Raw genomic sequence first — 18,630 nt, forward strand, 5'->3', positions numbered from 1 at the left:
TTCAGGTATGGTTAAATATTAACTCACGACCGTCTTCATCGTATATCGTAATGGATCACAAAAGGTTCGATGAAAATTTTATTGTAACAAATTCAAAGTTTTTCAATAAGAAATTGGTAGCTTTAGAAATTTGTAGCACAAAGGTTTTATTTATCAGTTGTCTGCTAGTCAAGGAAGAATTATTTGGACACAAGGGGTAAGCAATGCTGAAGACTCGCTCGATGGGATTCTTATTTCTCCTTGATTCTTGTTGCAATAAACTTTTTTTCTGCTCCACATGCAATATTTCCATCAACCACAAAATGGCTCAGTCTCTCCCTCATCTGTCTTGATTTTTCAACATTTACTCTTCCATATGACTGTCTTCGATATCTCATTGCCTATCAGTATTGTCGTGTCCCCTCGAGGACAGCGCGACAAGGGACGTCTCAGAAAAGGATCTTGACTAACGCTGAGGAATTTCCGGACGACGAGGGTGATCCAAATGGCGAGTTAGTACGGTGAAATAAAAGAGACGGGGTCTTTCGCTAGGAGTTTGTATTAAAACAAGAGCGACTCCGGCGTGAGTATCTCGTCCTGCGGCGAACCCCGGGTCAATCGGCGAGTCTCCGCTTCCACGGCTCTCGGCTCCCCCTCCCGACGTGTACGCGGCCCCTCGACGAAAAGACGCGGAGCAGAGGCTCCGCGGGGTTTTTATTTGACCGCGGCATCCGGCCGCGCCCCGGATTCAGCATTCTACTGCGCTTTATTCCCATATTTAGTCATATTCGCGAGCTGTGGTCGCATGCTTGCCTCCTCCTCCCTCGAGGCGACGCAAGCATCCGGTTGACAGGCAATCAGTGGAAAAATCCCGACATGTGAATTGCGCAGCAAGCGAATAGACCTCCTCGCGAAAGAGAAATGAGCCACGTCGGGAAAATTAGGCCGGGACATAGCAGTATCACCTGTATCCAATTGTCGTGCCTTTTTAACTAGTACCCATAAAAAATATTCTTTCTTCCCTCGTCATGCCTCGCTATACTGAGTTTGTTTGTCTTTTAATCCGTTTCATTATCCATCTATCTTTTCCACACACATATTTAGACTATCGATTCCTTACAGCCCCAAGCTAACCATTATTCTTTCACCTCTGCGACGGAATTCCGAAGCCGAATGAAATTAACCTCATCATTCGAGTTGCCGCGAATATTTTCTCAACATATTTACTCAAGATCCCTATCATCGACTCCATCCTTCATCTTAATGCCAGCTCGCGGGGAGGCTGCGTTACCTTTGACCCGAACCGGCCAAGGGGTGACGTGGGATGACGGGTCCTCCTCTGCGCACTCCCCTCCTTGGGTCGTGGGAATCTTGGCGCGCTAATGAGAAGCGACGATCGGTGGAGTTATAAATAGCGACGGCGGGCAGCTTGGAGGAGGAGGACACTGGGTTGGGGAAGGAGGGGAGGAAGGTCGCGGGGAGACAGTCGAGTGACCACGGGGGCCACCTTAAAGGGAATGAATGCCCAAGCAAGCGGATGGGAGCGAAAGGTGACACACCAACTGCTTTCCGAGAAAGATCAGTCGTCGAACATCTTTTACGACCGGAAGGCGTGTTAATAGCCTCCATATGAGTTGATGTCTTCACACAAATTGCTCAATTTATGACTTGTAGTGCTTAAAGATTACTGCTACCACTTTGCTATTTACGCAACCTAACTTTTTAAGGGTACATAATTAATAATAATAATATTACCACCCAATAATTGTTTAAACAGTACATATTTAAAAGCAAATACTTGGCAGCGTTGAAGTTGTCTTGGGTGAATATGGAAAGATAGAATGATTGATGATCAAGTGCTAGAATGGATTTTTTACAAATATTGTATCTGATCAAATAATTTTGCCTATTGGCAATATTTTTTTCTGCCAACCTTCTCAGTGAACTGTGTGGGAGATTAAGCTTTCGAAGAACCTTGTGGAAAGTTTGATTCATTAAGTTATTTCACTGCCATTGCGGCATATTTTTTCATTTGTGAGCTAGGTGATAGGGTATTATTAATAAAAAATAGAATATTTTGCAATATTATTAGTTTAAAAAATGTGTTGAAGTACCTCTAATGTCGAATACGTTGCTAAATATACCTAATTAAAGGAAACTTTTTCTAACGCATTGGCGTGCATGCTGATTTATAGTGCGGATGTACGTCATTAGGCAGGGTCAGCGTGCATATCAAGACATTTTAAGATATTTCATGAATTCACGAACTAGGAATATATGGGAAAATTTAAAGAAAACTTTTAAAAGTTAATTGAATACTCAAGGATTCCTGAGAAATAACCCAAAAACTTCCTGGGTGGTCTCAAACCAAAGCCGCTTTGACTTTATTAATTCTTCAGTGCCATTAAGAGAGATTTTCAGTTTCTTATTTGTCTTTCATATTTCCTCCCTCCTCAAATACGTCACTTATCCCATCGAACGTTAAAATATTTCTCTCGACAGCAGACACCGTGGGTATGTAATACCTTAATGTGGCTTATAAATGAAAGTAGCAGACTGGTTTTGGTTGAAAACATGTCACAAGGATTGATGAAAGCACTCTCTGGAGTTCAACATTAAGAACCTTTACTATCCAACTTCCTTTACGGCTATTAAATTGTTAAATTCAATTCAAAATTTAATTTGTCTATATATTTTCCGTCAAACGTGTATAATTATAATGTTTTTGACATCAATATCGTATTTTTCATCTATTAATAATTTAGTGTGATGGCCTTTTTCTTAGACTCGAACCAATGAAATTGCAGTGGTCCATCTGTGAAGAAATCTGCTATGCGAAAGGGGAACATGGCCATTTATTGCGAGTGATTCCAGCAAATAAATACAGAGCCTGACTGTCCCCATGATTCCTATCCCGTCACGAACTTAACTAACCTCTTCATGACTGCCCATCGACCATGAACGAAGGGCTTAATTATTCCATTAGAATCTACAAATAGGGGCTCTTCTTGCGTCAGCGTGGTGCACGCGGAACTCCCTTGACCAATCACGGTGAAGGATTTCGGTACATCCCAACGTTGCGCTGTGAATCCCTTGTCCTGATTTGACGAATTATTTTCTTCCCGCACCATCGGCAAATATGTCGGAGTGCCATAAGGATTTATATCTTCCCTGTCGCTACTTAAAGGTCAAGGAAGTACTCCTTAAAAGCCCTCGACGTGGTCAAAAATTAGTTTTTTTCGGCGTTTAATAATCCCCCAAGCGAGTGAATGGCTGTGGAAGAGCCTTAATTAATATTTTACAGATAGAAAACGAGCAAGCGGTCATTTAAGCTTTTTGTGGTACTACCGGTATCAAAGTGCCTCCGGTGATCCCTTTAGTAAAAGATGAACTTAAACCAACCCTCATCCGTATTGAGGGGATCCGGGAGGGTTTACCCCAAGCCGTGGATGTCACGGAAAGGACCTTAAGGAGCTCTTCTTTACCCCTTGTTGAACCCTCCCTCGTTCCCTAGTCGGTGTTATTTACCGCTCGAAAAGAATCATTACGCGTTCCGAGGGCATCGCGTCGACATTACGGCGGTTTGTAATGCTAGGAATAATTCATCAGACGCTAATAATGATGCGCAGGAGCCTTTCGCGGTTTGAACGAAATTATCCCGTGACCCGCGTGAAGTGAGGTTAATTATTACTTGGGGTGTGAGGGCGTACGTCCTCGTTGTGGGTGAGGGGAGTAGTTTGAAGGGTGAGGGAATAAGAAGGGGTTAGGTAGGGGCGAAGGTGACTCCGCGACGACCCGCGCATTAATTAGACACACTTGGGGTGGGAGATTAGAGGGGTCAAGCGCCCCTCTTCGCCCCCCGCGAGGGAGCGTCCAATAGGGTCGCGAAGGCAGAACCGTCTTCCCCCCCCTTTCCCCCTGCTATTCTCGCCCCCCGCTAACATTTCCACCGCAAGACTTCCATCGCGTCAACACCGAAGGACTGACTCCATGCTTCATTTGGCTCGCCATCCGTGACATAATGCGAAGGAAGAGCTTTTTATCGCTTTTCCTTGGTCGGAAATCGAGTAATATCGCGGATAAAACTGCATTCACAAAGTTAGGCATCAAATATTTCTTAGCGTAGTACTTAATTAATTAATAATTAACTTAAATTTAAATTTATCGGCAGTAAATGTGTCCTTGTCATCGTTAAAACTGTTGCCACATTTTCATAACAGTTTGGTCGATATTTGGCGTAAAGAGTGCATTCATGATGCGAGGAATATTTTTGAAAGTTTTCTTTTCTCTTCACTTAGTTATCTTTTGGTGAATATAATCCATCCCTGTGATCGTTTTTAGTTGGAATTTATTTATATTGGTGTCAGGACAGGAATAAAACTACTGGAGAATTGTTATAATGTTCTTTATATATTATTTATATTCTATTCGTCCTATTCTTTGAGAATTTGAGGATTCAAGCATCAGTTTGCCAATTAATTTTTAATCATACTGTGCCTTGTTACTTGAAGCTGTTTTTACGAAAACCACATTTTCTTTATATTTTATTTTTTTATAAAATTCCGATTTGAACATTTCAGGAAATATTTGGTTTCATTTGCTCGTTAACTTTTTTCGTAAATAATAAAATGAAGTTTTTAAAATATCATTTTTTGAGAAATGTAACAATAAAACGTTAAAACTGTAAAACAGTCAATTATGATAAAATACGCTCCATTGATGTTTTTAAGAGGCATAATCACTTAAAAGATGATGTATTTTTTACTCCCATATATAAGTATTTTATTTTCTGCCTTCATTTCCGTGCTTTAAATGTTATATCACGTCACTTCGAAGAAGAGGCTTTAATTAAAAAATACATACAATACTTTTCAATTATTTATTCCTAGATCTGAAAATCATTTTTTTATCAATCGCAATCGTATTTATAACTGTTATGTGGAAGAAGTTCTTTCTTATACTTGAAACTAGTTAAATCTGTCAGGTAATTTTTGGCGAAGTATTTTTCCCCACTTCTCCAGACACTTTAACAAATCTTTTTAGGGAATAACATGTTAAATTTTACGCTTCATACCCTCTTCTTTATTTTATATGCTATGAGCTACCAAGTTAAGCTCCAATGGAAGTCCTCCCCGAGACGGTCTTATGTCGCGGAGCGGTTACTGATCCGCGAAGGACGTAGGTATATTCCGGCGTTGTCTCGAGGTGACATTTGAGGGAACCGACTGCTTCGCGAGGCGGAAACGGAATGTCTTGTCAACCCCATAAGCAGCCAGAGATACCCTCCGCCTCAACGTCAGACCCGCAGATGAGAGTGACACGCCCCCCATAACCCAAACCTTTTCTCGCATCCTTATTCCCTTCACCCCCGCCTAGAGAACCCTCAATGGCAATGGCTTATTAATCGTGCAGACCCCCACACTCCTCATCCATCCCAAACTCCCTCCCCCACTTCACTGAAACAACGGCAACGACAGACGAGTGACTTACGTTCCTCGCGAAGTCATTGAAGAGAGAAAGGATGATTTTCGCAAAATATTTTTCCCATGGATGAACCGTATCGGGTGACTTCTGTCTATTGCGAAGCTAAAATTATATTTTTCCGATCATGGGCCACGACGGTGTCTATTGCCACGGACATAGTTCACCAGAACGAAAAGAAAAAAAAATAACTCACTGGCAAAACTGATGCGCTTGGAAAATTCACTTTAGCCCAAAAATGCGATTCGTCAATAAAACTGTTTCGATTCGATTCGAAATATATATAAAATATGATTTAGTTTATCAGTTAAGGAAATTAACTTCTGTCTCTCTTTTTGGGGGTCATCTCAAGCTCAAAGGTTAGATCGTGCATTCCGATATATCCTTTTGATATAATTTTAATCTCAGTGCTATAAATATTTTCGAGTTTCATATTATATTAGGGCTATGGTCCAAGGTTTTAGACACAAAACTGTCCGACGGGAGGGCCAGCTGAAACACTCAATTTGCGCTATCTTTCCAGATAAATGGTAACAGATCTTAATAGAAAACTCCAGACGACGCAGTGAAAAGAACTAGCCACACTTATGACTCTGTATATTCGTGAACTTCACACTCTGTTTAGGGATTAGATCATTGGGTTATCTTTACCCTAGCCTAACCAACCAGCCTTCAGGTAGGAATTAATAGTTCCCTCTTTTTGTGCTCCAATCATGCCTTCTTTTCTGTTCTACATTACACGCCATTTTCCACGTATCTTCTTTCATATTGACATTAAATATGTATTTATTTTGCTAGTCCAACAATTAGTGGTGAAAGTAAACCCAGAAATATAATTATCCGATTTCGCAATTGTTATAAACTAGGCACAGCTGTGCTTCTGAATTCTGCCTAAGAATGCCCGAAAGACTCTGGCAGCTTTCGTTTAAGCTAAGGGTTTATTTAGCTTCGCACACTTCCTAAGTCCCTTCATTACAACCAAAATTCCCTCCCTCTGCCTAGCTAGATTCGGCATCCTTCCCTCTATCACAGTCTTCATCATCCTAGTGCCACTCGATATGCCCTTAATCTATATGTCCTGTATTTTCGTACTTCTCCCTCCCTTTAGCCTCGAAAGACCTTCTTCTCTCTCCCACTAATATTTCTCGCACGATTGATTTATTTTCCCATTCATCTATTTTAAACTTTTTATTTCTCTCGAGGTGAAAATATTTTGTTTTCAAATTGATTTTTTTGTCGTCGTCAAAATAACCACCCCTATCCGTCGGCGCCGTTAAGATATTTTCTTAAAGGAATAAGAGATCGTTTGATGTTCTTTGATGCGCTCAAATTCATCCCGGCTCACTTGTTTCATTATTAATAAATTCCTTCGTGTCACTGCGATGCCTTCATTTTGCGCGTTTCTCGTTCCCCTCAAAGTAAGAACAAATTCTCCGGGCTTAATTATGTTAATTGCCGCGAGTAAGTGCGCCCGGGGCCATGCATCATGCAGGCGTGAAATGGAACTCGGGAACCCCGGCGCCGTCAAAGTCTTCCCTGCTTCTTCTCCCTCTCATTCTCCCCCTCTTCTTTAATTCATCCGGCCGAGTGAACTTGCCGAAGGCGAGGCTGTGGAGCCTGCAGGGTCCTCCTACTCCTCCTCCAGCCCCCGCCCCCTTCCCTAACATCCTCGCGGCGTAGAAGTGGCGTCGCGTCTTCGGGAGCGCGGAGTTTCCGACCGGAGGTGAACTCCTGGCGAGAGTCTCCCGCACTTTCCGAGGCGGTGGGTGGATAGTTGGATGTGTGTGTGTGTGCTTTTCGGATGATCCGCTTTCGGAGTGTGAGGATCCCCGCGGGATTAGACATGAGTTAATTGAAGAATTGGATAAGTTCCCGAGAAGAATACCGTACGGGTTACTAGTGGTGAACTTTAGGATGCAGTGGATTTAATTTGATTCCCATGGATTGGATTGGTGCTCTTTCGGTTTGGTGCACTGACGTTCCTCCGCCAACAAGATCCGGCTTCGATCACCGCCGGTGTGGGTCGTTCTTTTTTTAATATTGGCGACGGTATCCCCGAAAAGGGCACCTTAATTTTCGGTTCACATTGGTTATAATGACTTAATCACAAAAACTCAGGTTTGAGAGCTGTTCAATTCAAAGAACTGCGGGAAATTCCCAGAGACTGTTAATATGACGGAGCCATCCACTTATATGCACCAAAATACAGGATTTTTTCAATTCTTGGCGAATAATTCTCACACTGTGAAGTTCTTGCATTAGAATTGAAGTTGGCTCAAATATTCGCAGCGTTCACCTGAGTTATATCCAACTAGTTGAACTAATCAGTTAACCAATCAAATTCCTTTTGCCGACCAATCGAAACAATCCGTCTTATTCTTTCCTGAAATCTAATTTAAACTCTTTGTGCTTCACTGACGATATTCTACATAGATTTTAGATTCCATTATTTTCAATCAATTGGTAGGGTACCAGCTTACTAACCAGATGACCCAGGTTTCACTGCGGGTAAGACAGGTTCACCCAAGCTGTGTGATTTATCTGTCACCAGACATATCTGCTGGAAGGTGTATGGCAGGGATGGTATTAGACATCGAGCATGCACAGTACGAAAACTGACAAATTCACGCACCATACATGAGTCGCAACTACAGAAAAAAAAATTTTGGTATGCAATGAATCAGTAACCACTTATCGGAATTCTAGAATAAATGCATGTGGTACCACACCACCATTTCTAGTAAAACCATGCAACAAGAGTGATATGTTTACGAAAGTGATAGTTACTCCGGGCGATAAAGAATGAGTCATAATTGCAGGTGACTGGAGGACTTGAGAACACGTTCTCTCACGTGATTGGGAAGCTCCACGACTACGAATTTAAAGAAGGGCATGGGTCATCTCGCGCGATATGCTTCACGTCCCTCAGGCGCAATGCGGACGAACTCACTCCCACACATATCTCAAGAAACTCAAAATTAAGATGCGTATCGTAACTGCTTGGCGCTCAAGTTCTGAATGTGAACCAGGCCCTAGTGTTAATTCACCGCGGGATCCACGGCGAGCGCTGAGCGTCAGACTCTCCTCATCTTGTCTGCCTTAATTCCCCGCCGGTCCTAATTGCCCCTGAGCACCATGCGTAGTCATGGCCACCCCCAGTGATCTCCATGAGGTGGAGCCACCACATGAGGGAGAAACCGACGAAATCTCAGCGTTGGGCGAAGCACGTGGGCGGTAGTTACCTTTCCGGCGAATCAGACGGTCGGCGTGGGTACCATGATGAGTCAAGCGAATGCGACGCCCCGTCACGTGGCGGTGACGCACTTGCGACTTGGTGGAATGGATTCATTTAACATTTCGTCCGTAAAACATTAGCGGCTCACTACTTCGAACGCGTATTCATTAGCATGGTGCTTTACCTGGTGTTGAAATAATTGTTGTAAAACACCATTTTCTTGTCTACATGTATATTTTTTTACCGCCGAAATCTCTATGATTATAATACGCATACATATTTGTGTTTGTAATTAGTATGTCATACTTTACCTATCATAAGGAAGATTTCCGATGATATTCGTCACATCACAAAATTAAAATAAAGATTTAAGTACCTTCAAAATGTCATCGTTGCTTCGTATTTTGTTTGAAAAAACGTACGTACTTCGTCCGGGAGCAAATCAGTAAAAACATATAATATAATAGAAGTTATTTTTATTCTCCCTATCGTTGCTTTTTTTCTTAGCTTACATTATTTAAACAGGAGGTATTTACACACCAATCTACTTTTGTTACAAAATACTTTTACCTCCTAGCGTAATCGGACAATGTTACTCTGATCCTTTTTCCGTTCGTGGGAAAAATGACAACTTATACCTATCTGTTCTACTCTTTATATTTGCCATTTTATTTACATGATTTCTCCAACCGTATTAAAATGAGTTAATTTTACATTTTCAACGTCTTTGCTACAGAGATATTATTTCAATTCATGCAAGAGATTTAATCTGTAATTTAACCTTCACTCCGTCAGTAATTCCCAGCCTAGCTCATTTAAAGTTGTGGATTCGCTTATAAAGTTGTCATAACAAAGTTTTTCAAACCTAGCTTTTCTACGTTGCACGCGATCTAATTTGGCAATCAATCCAAATTAATAAGGATCCCATATACTAATACCATGTTTTAAATGAGGCCTAACAACCTAAAGATAACATTTCTCTTTAACCTTTTCGTCACACTTCCCCATTACTCTTATAATAATTCCTAATTTTTTGTATGTAACTTTTCCTATGCATCAACCGTGTACTCTTCTACGTTCTTCCTGACCATACACTCTCGTGAGATAATCCTTGAAGATAATTGCCGTTCACATATCTCCCATAGCCTTGTAATAACAGAGCTTCATTTGAAAGTTCAACTGAAACTTACAGAAGAGTATTTATAGCATTGAAACGGCATTGCTGAAGAAATTCTACTTTTGCTGAATTATTATTTTTCCATTAGCAACTCAATAACTATATTTCAACTTCTTTTCCTAAAGCTTCGGATTATTTTATATCTGTCGACTATTGCCTGCAATAGTCAAAATTTGTACCGCCGCTCATCACTCCGGTTTATCGCGCGATATGCAGTGCTACGTAATGCCACACGGATTATGCGTTTCACACATTTAAATTCTCTCGGTCGTTGGACTACTTAAATTGGGATGGGAACTAGTATTAACGCCTTCCCTGGGCAAATCCTGTTGTGGTGGTAAATGCAAATTCACACGTCGATAGCTACGCAATCTCGTTCTATCCTATGCATGGAAGCTTCCGTTGGTAATATTCTAGGCACTGAATACGGTCGATGATTACCTATCAACCATTATTATCTCATTTAAATGATGTTTAAGATCAAGTGTGTATGGGTATGTGTGGGAAACTCCTTTGCTGAAATTCGCCATTTTGTTTATTTGGAATAGAATAAAAATTGGCCAAATTGACATGGCAATGACTGGGAGAATCAGTAACCAAATCAATATCCAATATCGGTTCTATTTAAGAGAGGTAGCTCTATTACCATTACGGCAGCAACAGGAACCATATTTCTGGGAGATGTTATAGATTGGAAACTTAGGAATATCTTGGATTGGAATATCTTAGATTAATAATTCAAATTAATCTTTATTTTTCCTTGGATATGACGCAAAACGAATCGCAAAAAACATGACCCGCGTGTAAAAAGCTCGATTGATTTTCATTCATTAGGTGTGTGAAAATCAAATATATTCATTGTAAAAATTGATGGTGTGTGGATGCAACTGGAAGAAATTGTAACCGAATCAAGAAATGTTTCATTACTATTATTACATCATTAAGTGAACTCCTCGTGACATATTCATAGGAAATACCGTTTTTGAAACACACCTTATTGATTGTTCAACATTTCTTAAAAAGTTCGGACCACGCTTAAAAATGTACGCGGTGTCGGGGCACCTTAATTAAATTTTGGAGCTGAAAAGTGCATTGACAGCCGTAAAAATTCAACCCAACAAGGTATAAATTTTCGAAAGAGTAAATACACATACTTTGATAAAATCGGCTAGGAAATGCTATAGACTGAAAAGGTTAGAGAGAAAGAATAGTGACTGTGTTTGACTGCGAAACTATTTTCCCATATCAGTATTTAGCCAAACGTCTAAACAATTTATTGCTATCGGCTAAATTCGAGATAGATTCTACTCACACGCCTGTCAAATCAACATCCGCCTAGATTGTTACGGACAGGTGGAGAATATTGTAAAATATTTCTATATTCTCTGTCTAGAATAATCCTCCATATAACCCTTCTAACTGCCGCGTAAACTTTTGTTCAGTGTGCTATTCCCATACGAGGGGTGTTAGCGGATTCACAAGTAAAAAAAGTCATTGTAATTACGTCCGTAGTAGCCCAGTTCGTTCCGTGAGCTAGGTGTTAATTGAAAGAATTAGATGATGTAGACATATCCTAACATTTTTGTGTAAATTTTTCCCTTAAATTTGAAGAATCATATTTTCAAATGTTTCACTTTTATTTTGTTCTATTGAAACAAAATAACGGTCGTTCCTTTTTACTTTTTCTTTATTTCGGGTCAATTCAATTTGCATGCAATTTAAGAAACACTGAACAAATTTATTATTGGTCACATAGGCAATGAGAGCTTCAATGTAATCATGGGTAATTCTAAAGAATGCATTCCGAGGATTGCATTAATACCTTGAATATTCAAATTTCATGAGGCAATGAATATATTTAGTTGTTGTCCTCTTAGTTTATACGCAATTTGCATTTTAAATAAAATAAAATATGAATATAAACTTCATTGCTGGGGGTAAAATCAAGGTAAATATGATCAAATGTCTAAACATTTTTATTTTCTATCGGCCGTAATTCTAAATCCCGTGATTTTTCACGATTGACTGCAACTAAGGTCATATACGTAACAAGAGTACCGCGAGGGTATATATTATTCCATCCACCACCCCTACATTCCCAAGTTCTCGGCCTGCAATGCCATTCTATCCATACGCAACTTTTCTTGTATCCAGTCTCCGCTCCTCCTCTTCGACCCCTACCCAGTTCCACAAGAAAAAGAAATACCCAAGCCTGCAAAATATGAAAGTTTATCACGCGCCGGTAGAAGTGATGGTCTAAGGATGTATTGAAGTCTGTTATTTGAGAATTTTTGCCTCCCCGCCGAGATGTTGGATCGAACACCCAAACAACTTGATTGCGTGCCAACTCCCAGCCAACGTGAAAACAAAATTTGCAATGGAACAGAATTTGAATTTTGTTGATTCCTCAATCGAACCGAGGAATTCATTTGGGCAAACAATCGCTGGTCGATTAGATTCGAAAGCTCGAAAAACCAAATTTATGTCCCGATAAAATTATTTGCGAAGTTTGTTTCGTTGGATAAAGTTTAGTACTTTCAAAACAGCGAAATGAAACCTGCACTAGCCACAGTTAGACGACTTTTGTGCGAACAACAAATTCGTTTGAATAAGCTCCAGGCTCATGATGTCACAGTGTTTGAAATTTGATCAAGGGAGTATTGTAATCTATATTAAGAGGAGTATTGCAATCTATATAAATACCTCTTAGAGTTCTTAGAGAGATTCAGATAAAACGCATCATCATAAATTTGACGTTATATTATTAACTGTTGTAATTACGTACATGAAACGTTTTTAGTGATGTTATTTGCTGTTACTGTATGTAATATGTCCTAATAAATCAGGTCGTATCATATCGTTGCCTCAAGCGTGGAGCATCCATAATGTGGCAGCTGAGAAATATTTCTGAAATTGCCACTGTTGGTAACGGACATGATCTTACGGCGATTAAAATACTCTTTACGTATTCAATTAGATTAGACTTATAAAATACGTAACTTATATTTATCGCTTTGACTTTGAAAATATATTGCATGCAATTGATCTGATTACCATCTATAAGAGAACTAGAGATTCAATTTACTTCGATTGAAATTTTGCAATGCTACAACTGGCTTCAGGCATCATACTGATTAAACATATTTATTCACCGTTTCATTGTAATTTTCATCTTTGTATGTTTCAAGCCGCCATTTGACTTTTCTTTTGTAAGTATTTTTCTACAATGTGTGCGCCTTAGTGTAGTATTTTTCTAATTTATTGTGTAATGTCGAATGTGGAATTGGTACTGTCTTTTGTGCGTTATTTTCTGCACTTTCACAGTGTGTATTATGTGTGGATAAGAATTTTGTCAGACGATGACTACTTATTGATGGTAAATTTTCATCGCTGATCAATGGAGAATGTAATTGATAAATTTGGAGCACAGGCAACGTCAACTTCATTGAATGCCATTAGCTTCGATGGATTGAATTTTAATAGCAAAATAAGAAGCAAAGTAAGAAGAGATCTGCTACGTATCTTATGTAGGAAATATCTAAAATATTAGCTTATATCTTGGACCTGAAAAGGACTAATGACAGCCTGTTGTCGATGTTGGCGGCATCGCCAGCCTCAGAGTGAAGTTTGTAAGCCCAAAACGTTGGAATACCAAGCATCCTTCAAGGTTGCGGAGTTCAAACTACGAGAGGGCGATGGAAGTAGCGAGGGGGTCCCTTCCGCCGTGGGAGAGGGGGGGGTGTGGTTTCCGAAGGAGAGGGTGCAGGGGGGGCGGCGGGGAAAGTGAGGGAGTTTGGAGAGGAGAGTTGGGCGAAAAGGCAGCAGCGGCGCCGTAACGTGTTTATAAGGAAAGCCTTAGCTTTGATTTTCAAAGTGAGGGTTTTCGGGGGCTTCCGCCGAAAAGGAAAAAAAGAGGAAAAAGTTGCCTCAGCCGCCGTCTCCAAATATATTTCGCCGAACAGGTTGTTATCGTCGCCGTCTCATCAAGTTCTTGCGTTACGACTCCTCTCTCCCTCGGATCAAGGGGTGGGATTAAACCTTTCGCGGCAGCCAGCCATACCCTCGAAACCCTCACACCCCTCCCTATTTCCATCCACCCTCCCCCACTCCACGTCTCCTCCTCCACGCCTCCCCCCTCCTCCCAAGGGGAACTCCGATTGATATCCGAGCACTCACTCTGGGAGGGAGAAGTCTTGTAAGGAGGCCCTTCTTGCCATCCCACCACCCCCCGACTCTTCACACTCACTTCGCCGCATCCACCCTCTCCTTTCTCCTTCTTCAGCCCTCCAAACTCGACCCCGCCCACCTGCGGTTTCCCTGAAGAGGGTGGTGCTCTCCCCTTAAAGGCAGGACCTTTTCCAATCCGCCTCCTCCGACCCCATAAAAAGGCCCTCGCCTCATCTTTTGCCACCAAAAGCCCGTTCGTGTCTGTGTGTGTATAAACATATGTATATATACATACATATATATATATATATATATATATATATATATATATATATATATATATATATATATATATATATATATATATATATATATATATATATATATATATATATATATATATGAAGGAAGGTTGTGTGTGTGGAATTTGGGGCGGGAAGAGGATAAAGGTGTTCTTCCCTTTCCCTTCGAAATCCCCTCCGCTGACTCCGCCCCGGATGTTTAAACCCGTTAAGGGAAACCCAACCCGCCCCGTCCGCCACTCACCTCCGCCTTCCCCTCGCCTTGTGCCCCGTGGAAAACTCCAGTCACCACCCACGCCTGTGTCGCAGGATGAAAGCCGCTATGGCAGCGGAAGAAAAGTGCTGATACATATTCCGTCGTTTTTATTATGACTTTTAGTGTTTCATTTCAACGAATAATTTTCAGAGTGAAAAAAAACGAAATTTATCGTTCATATTCCGTAAATAGCCAAACGTCCGCTCAATTTGGTCTCATTGGTTTATTTTTGCGGGTTTTGCTTACCGATCTAGAGTCTTAAACTATCGAAAACGAAAATCCTTGTCGCAGTCAAACAGACTGACTTCAATTGCGTGATGACAACGAACTAAAGGTGACGGAGATGTAAACTTTGTCCATCGATGATGGGGTTGAAATTAATGATTAAAAGTTTAAATGCAACAAAGGGGATGATTTGGGACCCGATATAGATATTTTTTAATCGTATTCTTGGTGTTCCACCTATTAAAGGTATTATTTGGATGGTTCATAAAAAATATGGCATATCGAATAGTTGTCGTTTAATCTGCATTTTTTTCTTCTTCAGTTCTCCGTACTATCGATCTTCATACCGACCAAAAAGTTTTATTTCCTCTTTCCACTTCACAGCACATGTTTCCCACATTAAAAAACGATTTTTAGTATCTATAAATCTTTCATTTCTCCTTCATCGGGTTTTTCTAATCTTAAATTTCATCCAGAAATTTCCTGTGCCATTTATGTAGTATTTTACTCAACTTATGAAGATTTTCTATCCAATATATTTCTTCCATTTTTCTCCCTTCTCACATCCAAAAGCGTTTAGTCTATTTTCATCCTTTTTCACCAGCAAATCATGTTAAAATTCATTCTATATTAGGCTTCCTTTCCTTAACTAGCTCTCATCAGTTTTCATCTCTATGAATCATTAAGTGCAAAATATTATGCAAATTATAGAATAAATAAATAATTTAATAAGTCAGTCTGTAATTGAATTGAAACCGGAAGGGTTAGTCTGGTTGGCAGTGTGTTTGAATGCCAGGCACAAACATTTGTGTCGTAGTTCCACGTTCTCGAATGTTTGTTCGTTGGAATGCCAATGTATGCCATGAATGAATCCAAATGTAGCTATGCCAGACCGTTGGACGCTAACATAATCCGGACATTAAAAATGACATCCTAACGGTGTGACATTAAAGAAAAATTATGATTCTCACTCACATGTTCGAGAAGCTATTGGTAGATCCGCGTGCGAGTTTCCTTTTGTTCGTCCGAGAGCACTCAAGGCACCAACTTCGCACCTACCTTTCTTTTGCCTTTGATCAAAAGTCGATTTACACCACTTTTAGGGATGCTTAGTTCTGCAGAACTAGGCGAACACTTAATCTGTAATTCCTATCCAACTAAGCCTTCACTATTGCAAGATTTTCTTCACTTTTTCAAGTCGAAGGGCATCCTAAACGTTCGGCGTCTTCATCATCTTCTATATCCTGCGGAAAGAACTTGTTTTACTCAAAAACACCGAATCTACTCATGACTTTATCACCATAAGCTGCCTTGAGCATGGTATGTGACTCTTTCACGGTTTTTCCTAGTTTCACGTAACATTTGATGGCGTAGCGCTGTTCCAATAACCGGTTTATGACGGAGCGTGATGAGATCACGCTATAGACGTTTCGCAAACGAACCATCTACACTTCACAAGGGCAGGGAACCAACTGCCACCGGCCAAGAGTCTTTCCTGAGACTCCCCTCCCTCGACTACAGCCAGAGAAACCGCCGTCCGTCCGTCCATCCGGGAAAAAATAATTCATACTCCTTTTGGGATAGACTTTGTTATAGACGCAATAACCGACCCCGGTGGTGGTGGGGCAAAGTCATCGTCGGTCAATCCAAGGGTCTCGGGTTCGATTCCCGCCTGCCGGGGTTTTCCCTTCACCTAGGACTTTGGTTTTTGTAATTATGTCTATTGTTACCATTTTTAATAGTGCGATGTAAAGGCCAAAATGTGTTGTTTTCGGACTAATTCTAAAATGAATAAATGTATAATTGGTATCACTCATTATCGGCTCCCAATAATTATTTATATTACCATGATCAATATAGGTATAAAATAGGATGAAATATACTCGTAGGCATTCTGCCAATGTATCGTCATGGCTCTAGCCGTTTCCAAGGCTTTGTTCGCGGCCACTGTGTCACCCGCGCTTGTCATTCTGGTGTTCATTTGGCCGATTTGACTGTCATTTCATATAAGTAACTGTACAGTGTCTACAAACTTTTTGTGGAAATATTCTTCTTGGTGCTTTTTCCACAACTACGTGCTAAATTTTATTTTTTATGAAATTATATGATATAATTGGTCAATGTTTTGCGTTATGTGACTCATTATGTTAACAGTGGATAAGAGGTGGTTGTCTTGCATATTTCTTTATACATTCCATTAGTATAGGAAAAAATGTTAGCTAGTCATTAACTTGACCTTGTTTTTCTGTAATTCAAGTCTACCAGTCGTTTTTAATTATTTTTCCCAGGTCTCGTTTAAAATTTCAGCTATAGCGCATTGCACACCCCCTATTAAGATGTTTGATAAGTAGGTACGATTCATTTTTGTCTAAATAATTTATTCCTCAAGCTTTGAAGTCTTACGCAATATTTTTGGTGCAGTTTATGAAATTTCTTTTCATATTTGTTCCCACCATTTTCTTTGTAGTCTTATGTACGTCCTCAGGAATCAAGAAGGGGCCCTAAGAAACTTCATACCGGATTTTTCTAGCCATAATAAATGAATTAGAGATAACCAACAATAGCTTTGACGGAAAAACCGAGAAGTCTACGGATTATTCTCATAAAAACGGCATCTTTGCTGGAGAAGCGAAAATCTCTGAATGTTCAATTTGAAATTGTGGAACTCAAATCTTGAGCTGTTAAAGAAACCATCTTAAAACATTTTCTACATATTTTTAATTTTTCTGATTTATCGCTGTACTTATACATGAATAAGAGTAGTTTCATCTGAAATAAAGAAGAATATTGAAACTGTTTATTGTCATTCTAATCATTTAGGGCCTGGATATGATTTATGCCCACCGCAGTCTTGAGTATTAGTCTCCACCCCGGAAGTAAAAGTATTAGGGATTATCTGTTTGACAGATGGAAGTGACAACTATGCTTTCGCCAACTCCCTCAGCACAGAAATCTTGAGTTTACCATAATCAAAATAAGCTTGATCTTAATAGTACTGGCTTATAACCATTCCGCATGGTTAAAATTATTTTTCTGTCTGGTTTTGACCAAATCTCTTTAGGAAAAATGTATATTTTTCCTCTGCATACCATTAGATACAATCAATTCAGGAAATATCGCTGATATTTGTGTCACCACGTCATAAATGATAATCAGTGATTTTTGAAATACAACAAGATTTAGCTTGGCAAAATTCTCTTCTTTCACTGTAAGCTGATTAAATACGTAAAAAAATTCATATTTCTAGATCTAATGCTTTATACTTCCTTACATAATAATATATTCCATTTTAAAGGAACAAGAGAAAATTTTCCTGCATTTTGTTTCAGGTAAAACGGGACTCATGGAATAATTAGTTCCTAATTGATTACACAATTTCAGTATTAGTAATAACTGATTTCAACCATGGTTTTGGCGTTACTTTGTCATCTTCAGGTGAAAAATAGGTGCAAGCTTATATGTAATTAGCTCCAAGACAGTGAATGGGAAAGGGAAGATGTTGTTCGGAGGGGAAGGAAGGAGAAATCAAAAAGTATAGAAAAACAGTCGTCAGTCCGTGCTGCACGATGTCATCTGGAGAGTGGGGAGGGGAGGCTGGGCTGGGGATCCACGCCATTGGGTGCCCACCGCGGGTCGTCATTAGCGGTGGAACATGGCGAGTGTTGTCCGGCATCTATATTCTCACTAATGTGGGAGGGGCTTCACCTGCTACGAAGTAGGGACCTCTGGGTCGGCAGAAGGGGGACAATGTTGAGAATTGGGGGTTGTGGGGGTGAGCAGACATGATATTTTACTTTATTTAAGAGAA

At 40.1% G+C, this 18,630-nt stretch overlaps 1 protein-coding gene across 1 annotated transcript in view; it reads left to right on the forward strand.

Annotated features, from left to right (window-relative positions):
- LOC139697357 (uncharacterized) overlaps positions 1-18,630 on the forward strand; it is a 663,676-nt gene that overhangs the window by 513,527 nt on the left and 131,519 nt on the right. The gene's annotated exons all lie outside the window — the stretch shown is intronic.

This window comes from Hetaerina americana, unplaced genomic scaffold (genome assembly GCF_022747635.1).
Source record: "Hetaerina americana unplaced genomic scaffold, ioHetAmer1.1.p SCAF_73, whole genome shotgun sequence".
Lineage (NCBI taxonomy): Eukaryota > Metazoa > Arthropoda > Insecta > Odonata > Calopterygidae > Hetaerina > Hetaerina americana.